Below are 11,096 nucleotides of genomic sequence, written 5' to 3'. Positions count from 1 at the left end.
CATCCTTCAAACGTAAAAAAAAAGGTAGTGAATTAAAAATGAGTCAGGAAGAACAAATAGCATCGACATTGTCGAGATTATTACTAACGTTTTCCCTCCTAACATCCCTTCCACTTTCACTCCTAATCAAAAAAGAGAACTCGTATCGTTAATATCGGAAACAGTTTCGGCCATACTACACCCACAAACCGAAGAAGAAGTTGAACATCCTGTAGGTTTTAGCGTTAACGTGGACGCATCCGAAAGAGTTCCGGATGTGGTAAAATGTTTAAGAGAATTTTCGGGTAAAAGCGGAGAATTCAGTTCATGGCGGAAATCGGTAGATAAAATATTATTAATGTACGGAAAAAATAAGAACACCCCAAAATATTTTGCTATCCTGCATACAATAAGACACAAGATAGTTGGCGAAGCTGACACAGCCCTTGAGTCTTACCGCACCGATTAAATTGGGGTAAGATAAAAAAATGTCGGATGCTACATTACTCAGACAAGAGAGACGTTAGCACGTTGGAATATCAAATGACAACACTTGCTCAACGGGGTATCACTGTTGATGAATTTTACCAACAAGTTTATCAATATCTCTCGCTTATCCTAGACAAAATCGATTGCCTTGAGTTAGGTGAAGAAGCTTTGTATGCCATGACAACAACATATAGAGAAAAGGCACTTGACACGTTTATAAGATATCTGAATGGTGCCTTACCCAGTCTGTTAAGTGTAAAGGAACCAACCAGTTTACCACAGGCTCTCCACATGTGTCTCAAATTAGGCAACATGAATTACAGGACGAACCATGCAAATAGTATCAGTCGCTTGCCGACCAATACCAAACCTATTAGCCACAATCAACCAAGGCCATACTCATTCAAACCCCAAGTAATACCCTTTTACCCAGAACTTACAAATGTTCACAACCAATCCCCTAGACCAAGTTCGTATCGTATGAACTAACGCAGGCTAGTAATAATCAAGCTAGCAAGAGACCACCATCACAGATAATACAGACTCCTAATAAAATGCAACGAATCTACAATACAGAAGTTACAGAAACTGACGCAATAGAATACGATCACGAAATATTAGAATATCCTGAAGGGTACTACGAGTCCTCGCATGACTACCAACCCGAATACAACGAAGAACAAGAAGAGATCGAAGCAACCCCTAGTGACAATATCAATTTTTTAGACTAAACTCCTCATTGCCATACTATCGTTTCAAAATGAAAAATGGCAATGAACTAAAATTTTTATTAGATACCGGATCGAACAAAAATTATATTAGTCCAACTTATGTTAGGAACTCTTTAACTCTTGCCCAACACTATTTGCTGAACCAGATAAAAAATTAACATATGTCACGAACGTTAGAGCCGAAATTAGGACTAAAAGCGATAGGCCAATATATTCCAAAACTTACCCGTATCCAATGCCTTTAAAAAAAGAAATAGGCAAACAAATTGAGGAGTTACTTAAAGATGGCATTATAAGACCATCGAAATCTCCCTACAATTCTCTGGTATGGGTCGTACCGAAGAAAGAAGACGTCTCAGGATTGAAAAAATTCCGTATGGTAATCGACTATCGTAAATTGAACGAGGATACCATAGCAGATAAATATCCCATTCCAGATATGAACACTATTCTAACTAATCTAGGATCAAATAAATATTTTTCTACAATTGACCTTAAGAGTGGATTCCATCAGATTGCTCTTAACGGAGCAGATATTGAGAAGACCGCCTGCTCCATTGCCAATGGGAAATTCGAATTTACTCGACTTCCATTCGGCTTAGGAAATGCGCCTGCCATTTTCCAACGCACTTTGGATGATGTGCTACGAAAACATATCGGCGTTCGGTGCTACGTTTATGTCGACGACATAATTATCTTTAGCAAAAGTAAAGAAGATCATTTTAAAAGTCTTAAAATTATATTTGACACTCTTGAAAAAGCGCATTTAAAGGTACAGTTCGATAAATGTGAATTTATCAAAAAGGAAATCGAATTCCTCGGTATAATAGTTGGCCAACATGGAATTCGCACTACACAAAGAAACATAGAAGCTATAATAAATTTTCCACGTCCCAAAACTGTCCATGATTTACGCTCCTGTTTAGGAATGACCGGACATTATCGCAGATTTATAAAAGCGTACGCACAAATTGCAAAACCCCTGACTGAAATACTGAGAGGAGAGCTGGGAAGAGTTTCCAAAAATCAGTCAAAAAAGACAGTTTTAAATTTAACAGCACAACAAGTAGAAGCTTTCAAAGATCTGAAAAATTGCTTGACATCAGACGATGTTATACTTCACTATCCAGATTTCGAAAAAGCTTTTGAGCTTACCACGGATGCTTCAAATTACGCTTTTAGAAGAATATAATCACGAAATCATTTATAAACCAGGCAGTGCAAACATCGTCGCAGACCTATTCTCACGACCACCAATCGCTAATTTAAATTCAATGACTGTCCACAGTAGTGACAGCTCTTCCGAAAATTTAATTTCTTCAGTAGAAAACCCACATCTTCAAAAACCAAATTTTCATATCAGAAGATTCCAAAAATTCATACAAATTCGAAATAATTTTCCCTACGTACCATAGGCACCTAATAACCGAAACAACCTACAATGAAGAATCGCTAAAATCGCTTTTAAGTAAATATCTTAATCCATCGGTAATCAATGGTATAAAAACAACATAGCCCATTATGCTAAAAATCCAATCAATCTACCCTCTACATTTCGCAAATTACAAAATTCGTTTCACACAAATAGTAGTCGAAGATATTACTAATACCGAGGCCGAAGATAAAATAGTAATCGAGGAACATAATCGTGCTCACCGAAATGAAAAAGAAAATAAGCTACAGATTTTGGAAAAATATTATTTCCCCGCTATGTCGATAAAAATAAAAAAAAATAACAAAATTATGCAAAGTTTGTAAAGAAAATAAATATGATCGTCACCCAAACAATGCAAAATTGGGAGCTACATCCTTACCAGAATATCCAGGTCATACTATTCACATACATAGATATTTTCTCAACTGACAAACATAAAGTACTGACTTCTATTGATAAGTTTTCCAAATTAGCCATTATAAAGAAAATCGACGGGAAAAGCATAGACAGTATAAAAAAACCCTTATGAGAAATAATATTTTACTTTGGAGTTCCGAAGGCTATAGTTTTCGATAAGGAAAAGACATTTAATTCTCAACCAATAAAATTCATGTTGGAAAATGAATTCAATATGAAAATATTCACTGCACCACCCTATAAAAGCGAGGTGAATGGACAAATAGAACGGTTCCATTCAACAATATCAGAAATTATGAGATGCTTAAAACAGGAACACCTTTCGACGAATTAATGGAATGGTGTGTAAACGAATACAACCATTCTGTTCACTCTGTTACAGAAAAAAACCCCGTTGTCATATTCTTCGGTAGACCTACCCCAAATGCCACTAATAGAGAAGCAACTATGAAGAAGGTTTTAGAAAAATTAAAAGAGAAACAGGAAAAGGACCTGCAATATCATAACAAACACAGAAAGGAAACTATTGACTATAGAATAGGAGACAAAATTTTTGTTAAACAGAATAAAAGACTAGGAACAAAAATTTCAAAATGGTACAAAGAGGAAATAGTTAAGGAAATAGTTAAGGAAAACAGACATTCCACAGTAAAAACAGAATCAGGCCAAATAGTCCACAAAGATCGTATAAGAAACTAATATAATCATATTTTCTTCTAGATCACTAATTTCAGTAACCCATCACATCCTTTTCTATGCTTCGGTTGAAGTACTCGATTACTCTCAATCCGAAATCGTTACCATCGAAAATGGCATCGGGAAAGTGCAGTCTGGAACTTACAGGATCCTTCACTTCATCGACCTTACCGAATACTCCATAATTCTAGATGACATAAATACCCACTTTACAAAAAATATCCCACCTTCCCATCCCTTGCACCCATTCATTGCAGAAGAAATTAAAATAACTAATATTACTATCAACAATATAACACCAAAATATAGAGTAAAGAGGTCATTAAATTTTATAGGATCAGCATGAAAATGGATTGTGGGAAATCATAGAAAACAATAATCAACAGCTAGTAATTAACAGAAACGTTTTTGAAAGAATCAAAAATATTACCCAAGCAAGCAACAGCATATTAAAAACACTACAAAATAGCAATGAATTTCGAACCTCACTAATACTTCAGTATAAATTTAAAATTGATATAATAAAAAAAGAAATTGAAAATATTAACAGAGCAATACATCTTACCAAAGCAAAGATAATAAACAGTTTCATATAATCAAATGAAGAGGCGCACAAGATAAATGACATATTTATTGAAGAAAACATTCCGTTCGATTCTTTAGAAGAATCATTAAACTTTGCAAATATTCAAATCGCTATGAAACAAAATTTACTAATTTATGTAATAAAATTACCAAAAACAAGGAATGAAATCTGTAATTGCATTTTAATAAAACCAATAAGCACAAATGGGGCAGTTTTAAAATTAAAATTTGAAAGCGTTTTGAAATGTAATGAAAATTACTATGGAGTAGAAAATGATTGTAAACAAATAAATAATGTAAAAATATGCAAACAAGACCAAATTGAAGATTTACAAAACGAAAATTGTATTAAAAATTTGGTAGGAAACAAACCTTATGATTGTATTATTACAAATACTGAGCATGTAAGAAACATTGAAGAACTAAAAGCAGGATTAATTTTATTAAATAACTTTCAAGGAAATTTTACTATAAGTAATAATGTAACGAGACAGTTAAATGGATCATTTTTAGTAAAATTTTTTAATGAAATAATAAAAATTAACAATTTAAACTTTACTGCCTTAGAAGCTCACAGCCTGAGACCATTGCCAGCATTAATCCATAATTAAAATTCTCGATCCGAGTACGAAGAAGTACTATCTCTAAAGTTTATGAGAGAGCTTAATATTAAAAATATAAAAAAATTAGCACTCTAAATTTACTAGTAAAGTCTAGTATGCTAACTCATTTCGGTATTTTGACCTTTGTTATAATCATAATTATATCTCTTAAAATTCGGACACGAAAAATGGCCAAAATCACTATTCAAAACGCGGAGGCGATTCATATGCCGACAAGAAAAGTTGCAAAACATAAAAGTCTTAACGACATACTATACTTTTAAAGACCAATCGGGGACGATTGGAATTTCGGAGGGAGGAGGTAACACAACATAAATTCGCTGACAACAATGTCTGCATAATTTGGAGTCAATTTACATTTGAGACTCCTATTGCACTGTTAGCTTAATGGAATGCGCTACACGCGCATCCGCTCTCCCAATTATTAAGTAGTTGAGCGAAACACGCGCAAACCTAATTTTGATGACTAGGTACTTATAGGGCTCGGGCTTAGCTTCATAACAACCGACAATTGAATTAAGTTTTCAGTTTTGTAATAAAGCTCAACATAAGCACATAGTGCTGCCAAGTAAAAACTCATTGTTTTATTTTATGTTATATATCTCGTAAGATTTGTTAGAAAAACGAAAATTATTTTATGTAGAACTAGCTGACCCCGCAGCCGTTGTTCTGCGTGAAATTATGTGTTTTGAAATGAAGAGAATGCTAAATTTATCATTTGTTTTTTTTTTTCAACGTAACGTAGCTTAATAAACAAAATTTTTTGGTTTCTGTTCCGGCGCGTAAATGTACAGAGAAGATAGTTTTCCAACTCGTGAGCACGCCACGTATTTTTGGCCGTGTGAAAAACATAGCAGTTCCAAATTTATTCGAATTCGTAGAATCAAGCATTCTGCCCCCTTGTATTCGATAGGTGCGTCACAATCAGTCAGGTTCCATTACACAGTTTCGGCGCTTGCAGATTGCGATACACAATAACTACAGATCCAATTTGAGACGCAAATGATGCGGTGGCATACCAAGCCTCTCCAAAGAATTTAAAAGTTCTACAGGATAATTCACGGCGTCGTCTTCATTGTCAAGACGATCGATCGATTTGTATGAGCGCAAGTCTCCCGGAATTTGACTTTGAATCTTCCAGTTTAAGTCAACAATATCGGTATTTTTGGCAGCTAAAATTGCGCGTGCACTCAAGGAACCGTAGTTACGATAATTTGGTTAATGTTCGGATAAACATTCGTGATGAGTTCATCTTTTGTGAATCGATAAACGGCAAATGGAATTGATATCAAACCACCGGAAGTATGAACCGGAATTGACACATCTTCCAGTTTAAGTCAACAATATCGGTATTTTTGGCAGCTAAAATTGCGCGTGCACTTAAGGAACCGTAGTTACGATAATTTGGTTAATGTTCGGATAAACATTCGTGATGAGTTCATCTTTTGTGAATCGATAAACGGCAAATGGAATTGATATCAAACCACCGGAAGTATGAACCGGAATTGACACATTTCCAATTCTTAGCGAATAGGATGTAAAATGTCTTCGACGATGCATTGCATGTATAATCGTCAAAGTCAATTTTGTTGCTGGCGGTGTTTCCACTGGCTGTAATGTGTTCTCTGGGTTGAAATACACTCTTTGGCCATTCTCCAAATTAAATGCTAGACGCGCAACAGTCGGCAAACGTTTATGAATTGTAAAAGTAAACATCCTAAAAAGCGCCTCATTGCAGTTCACGTATCGACCGCATCGTTCAAGACCAATAACCGCCATGTTGATCCCTTTGGTGACGTAATTACAAACGTATTTTATTGATTTCACCAAACTGCAATACTCAACATGGACATGACTTTTGAATGTGAATTAGACAACAGTGGCGAATATGGTACGATCCATGTGTTGTCAACTTCGATATTCACTCTTCTAAATTGAATGCCGTTGTTGTCTGGTGAGCGACGCCGATAGAGTGGATATCCATCATTTCAGGCTTGTGTTTCCGAAAGAAAAGCACGTGGATACTGTTTCGTGCATTTATTGTCAGACATACAAACCGAAGTGGAATACTGATTTTCATCACTTAGTAAAGGGTGATTTTTTAAGAGCTTGATAACTTTTTAAAAAAAAAAAAAACGCATAAAATTTGCAAAATCTCATCGGTTCTTTATTTGAAACGTTAGATTGGTTCATGACATTTACTTTTTGAAGATAATTTCATTTAAATGTTGACCGCGGCTGCGTCTTAGGTGGTCCATTCGGAAAGTCCAATTTTGGGCAACTTTTTCGAGCATTTCGGCCGGAATAGCCCGAATTTCTTCGGAAATGTTGTCTTCCAAAGCTGGAATAGTTGCTGGCTTATTTCTGTAGACTTTAGACTTGACGTAGCCCCACAAAAAATAGTCTAAAGGCGTTAAATCGCATGATCTTGGTGGCCAACTTACGGGTCCATTTCTTGAGATGAATTGTTGTCCGAAGTTTTCCCTCAAAATGGCCATAGAATCGCGAGCTGTGTGGCATGTAGCGCCATCTTGTTGAAACCACATGTCAACCAAGTTCAGTTCTTCCATTTTTGGCAACAAAAAGTTTGTTAGCATCGAACGATAGCGATCGCCATTCACCGTAACGTTGCGTCCAACAGCATCTTTGAAAAAATACGGTCCAATGATTCCACCAGCGTACAAACCACACCAAACAGTGCATTTTTCGGGATGCATGGGCAGTTCTTGAACGGCTTCTGGTTGCTCTTCACCCCAAATGCGGCAATTTTGCTTATTTACGTAGCCATTCAACCAGAAATGAGCCTCATCGCTGAACAAAATTTGTCGATAAAAAAGCGGAAAACACATTTCGAACCGAACACTGATTTTGGTAATAAAATTCAATGATTTGCAAGCGTTGCTCGTTAGTAAGTCTATTCATGATGAAATGTCAAAGCATACTGAGCATCTTTCTCTTGTCTGAAATCCCACGTGATCTGTCAAATACTAATGCATGAAAATCCTAACCTCAAAAAAATCACCCGTTATAATACAGGATTTTTCGTGCGGCAAACCTCTCTTTTGCAACACAACAGAGTACATCTAGCATCTAACAACACCAGACGATCGCTTTCTGATTGACCGCGACGTATAATACCGCACGTATGTCATCGCATTCTGGGAGTACTCGATCACTTTGTGTGCAACACACATAACATTTTCACTGAATAATTTTCAAAAATTTTTGAAACAAACGACAAATTTGAACGATTCAAATAATTGAAAAACAAAACAAAAAAATTGAAAACAAAATTTTGTATGGAAAATATTAACTTTTTGGAATTGTCCAATTTTCCGACTTTTCCTCACAAAAGGCATACAGGATTTTTTTATTTCTAAACCTTCCCCGATCCACATGGAACATTCTCTGAAAATTTCACCAAAATTGGTTCAGTCGTTCCCTTAGCGTCACTAATAAACAAACATTCGTTCGTTTGTATGGAAAAAAAGAAAAGGCCTGTTTTTAGGGGTTTTCGGCAATTTTTCAAAATTTTCTTGCCGTAAAAACCATCCTTGAGCCTCAACGAACATTTTAAAAAAAGAATTGGCAAAATTGGTCCAGGCGTTTTTGAGTTATGCGCTTACCAACACATTTAGCGATTCATTTTTATATATAAGATATGGGAGTTGGGGTAGTATCGACCCGATTTTATCTATTTTTCCCAATACTGCATACTAAGTATTTACATGCCACATACTAAAATGCCAATCACATAGAGTAAAGTCAGCCGGATGTTCGAAATTCCTGGTATTAGTTATATAGGGGCTAGGTAAAGCTTTCGCTAAAATTTATCTATTTTAGGCACAAAGATACACTATTTTGAGTAAGACATTCTCCTTCATTTTCATTGAGATAACTCATATATTCGCCAATATATGCTGTACAAAGTCATCCGGAAATTGGAAAAACTTTATATTAGGTATATGGGGGCTAAGGGCAGTGTTGGCCCAATTCAACCCATTTTTAACACATAGACACCATTATCAGAGAAGAATTTTAATTATACAAATATCTCACACATTGAATGATATTTTCGCACAAAAGTCAACTGTAGATACTGGGGTGCACAAATTCAGTACCTAGATGCTTGAACAGCTTATGTTGAATTTGTACAATTTTTGATCATTAAGATGTGGTGGGGGAATTGTTACTGCAAAATTTTATCCAGTTATAATTATTATTTCTTGAGTTGTGTACTGGAAAGGGAAATATTCAAATTGGATTTTAAATTTTGCTATATGGGAAGTAGACGTGATTGTTATCCGATTTCTCCCATTTGCATACTCTGTCCTAGGAATATTAGGAGAATGTCACGTACTAAATCTTGTCGAAATCGTTCGGCCCGCTGCCAAAAAGTGGGCGGTGCCACTCCCATCGTCCAATTTTCACAACAGCTCTCATAAAGCTCTCTCATAGCACCTCGGCATTTCGGCGATTTAATCCATTTTCACACTGTTGGTAGAAATCCTTATAATATTTAAGCTGTGAAAATTTTAGTTGTTGTGGCTTTAGTGACTTAGGGGATATGTATATACATTAAATATACTCGTATTAGAGAGCGGGGTCACGCCCACTTTTTCAAAAATTTTTACAAAGGTGCCCTTTGCTATTGCCATCCCTTGTGCCAAATTACAGGTTATATCTTAATTTTGGCTTAGTTATGAAAGTGTATAAGTTTTCAGATAATGGCATTTTGTGGGCGTGGCAGTGGTCCGATTACGCCCATCTACGAAATCGTAATTTTTTTTGTCTAAGAAATCTTCATACCAAGTTTCATCAAGATATCACAATTTTTACTCAAGTTACAGCTTGCACGGGTTAACGGGCGGACGGACATAGAGAGTCACCCGGATTTCAACTTTTCTTGTTATCCTGATCATTTATATATATATATATAAACATATATTTATCTCGTTTAGGGTGAACAAAACTATAATACTCTGTAGCGACAGATTGCAAGAGTATAACAACTTTTTTATAAGAATTTTTCACATACATTTTGAGGTTATGTGAAAAAAATCTAACAAATTTTTTATGTATTTTTTTAATTTATTCTATAGGACTCGTAGTATCGTCGGAAATCGAGATAAGCCATTCCAAAGCCTTAAGAATAGTGCCACGCCCCCCTCTTTTCGCGACCTCAGATTGCCCGTAAATTATTTTTCGCGTAATGTTTGTTATTTTATCTTTCGCTTACAAAGAGTTTTAATGTACTATGAATTTCGTTTTTTTTTTCAAAAGATATTTACCCTGCTCTAAGAGTTGAGCAGAGGAAAAGAAAAGCTAATAAAGGGTGATATATTTCAAGGTTCTCTACTTTTTTAAAGAAAAAACAAAAACTTTAAATTTAGTGTGGAATATTCTTTGGCATTTATGTTTTATCTTTGGTTTTTCCATTCTCTGTTATCTCTTTGGTTTTTCCATTCAGTCCAATTTTCGATGACTCGTTCGAGCATTTCGACTGGTATGGCAAATGACACACGTGATGTTTTGCTCCAAGACCTGAATCGAAGCGGGATTGTCCGCATATACAATACTTTAAACTTTACATATCCCCACAGGAAAAAGTCTAACCGTGTTGTCGGGGTATGTCGACGTTAGGGGCCGATTGCGTTTAATTAAAAGATATTTAGTTTAGTAGAATCGTTATAAATTATGAGTTTTATATTTCATTGGGTTTATACAAATATGGGTGTGTGTGTTTCCAAGATTGATTAATTGTGCTTACTTAATATACATACATACGTATTGTTGTAATTTAATTATATTTAACTCCTTTTTGTGTGTTGGGTTTTTCCCTCGGTGTGGGTGCTCGAAGATTATGTTTGGTGGTGGTTTAAATTCAGAAAGTATCCGTGTTGTTTGTGTGGTAATTGTAGATTGTACTTGACGTGTACTTTATACGAAAATTGTTCACTTGTAGTTCACTTGTGCTTGTTTTAATCGTTTTATTCTCCGTGACACTTATTATAGTTGAGAAAAAAATGTTTTATATGATAAGCACTTTTGCTTTCGGTATTCACACTGCTATCGCTTGTGTGTTGGCGGGATAGTAATTCCTTTAGTGTAAAAAGCGCGGGAAAACCGAAGTTGTGGCGG

At 35.5% G+C, this 11,096-nt stretch overlaps 1 protein-coding gene across 12 annotated transcripts in view; it reads left to right on the top strand.

The window, feature by feature from the left end:
• The window catches only part of LOC105228281 (uncharacterized), a 253,501-nt gene that overhangs the window by 163,786 nt on the left and 78,619 nt on the right, over window positions 1–11,096 (top strand). The window lies entirely within an intron of this gene.

The sequence above is a fragment of the Bactrocera dorsalis genome, chromosome 1, assembly GCF_023373825.1.
Source record: "Bactrocera dorsalis isolate Fly_Bdor chromosome 1, ASM2337382v1, whole genome shotgun sequence".
In the NCBI taxonomy this organism is placed as follows: domain Eukaryota; kingdom Metazoa; phylum Arthropoda; class Insecta; order Diptera; family Tephritidae; genus Bactrocera; species Bactrocera dorsalis.
Note: the sequence above shows the minus strand (reverse complement) of the source record. Positions and strands in the feature narration are given on the sequence as shown.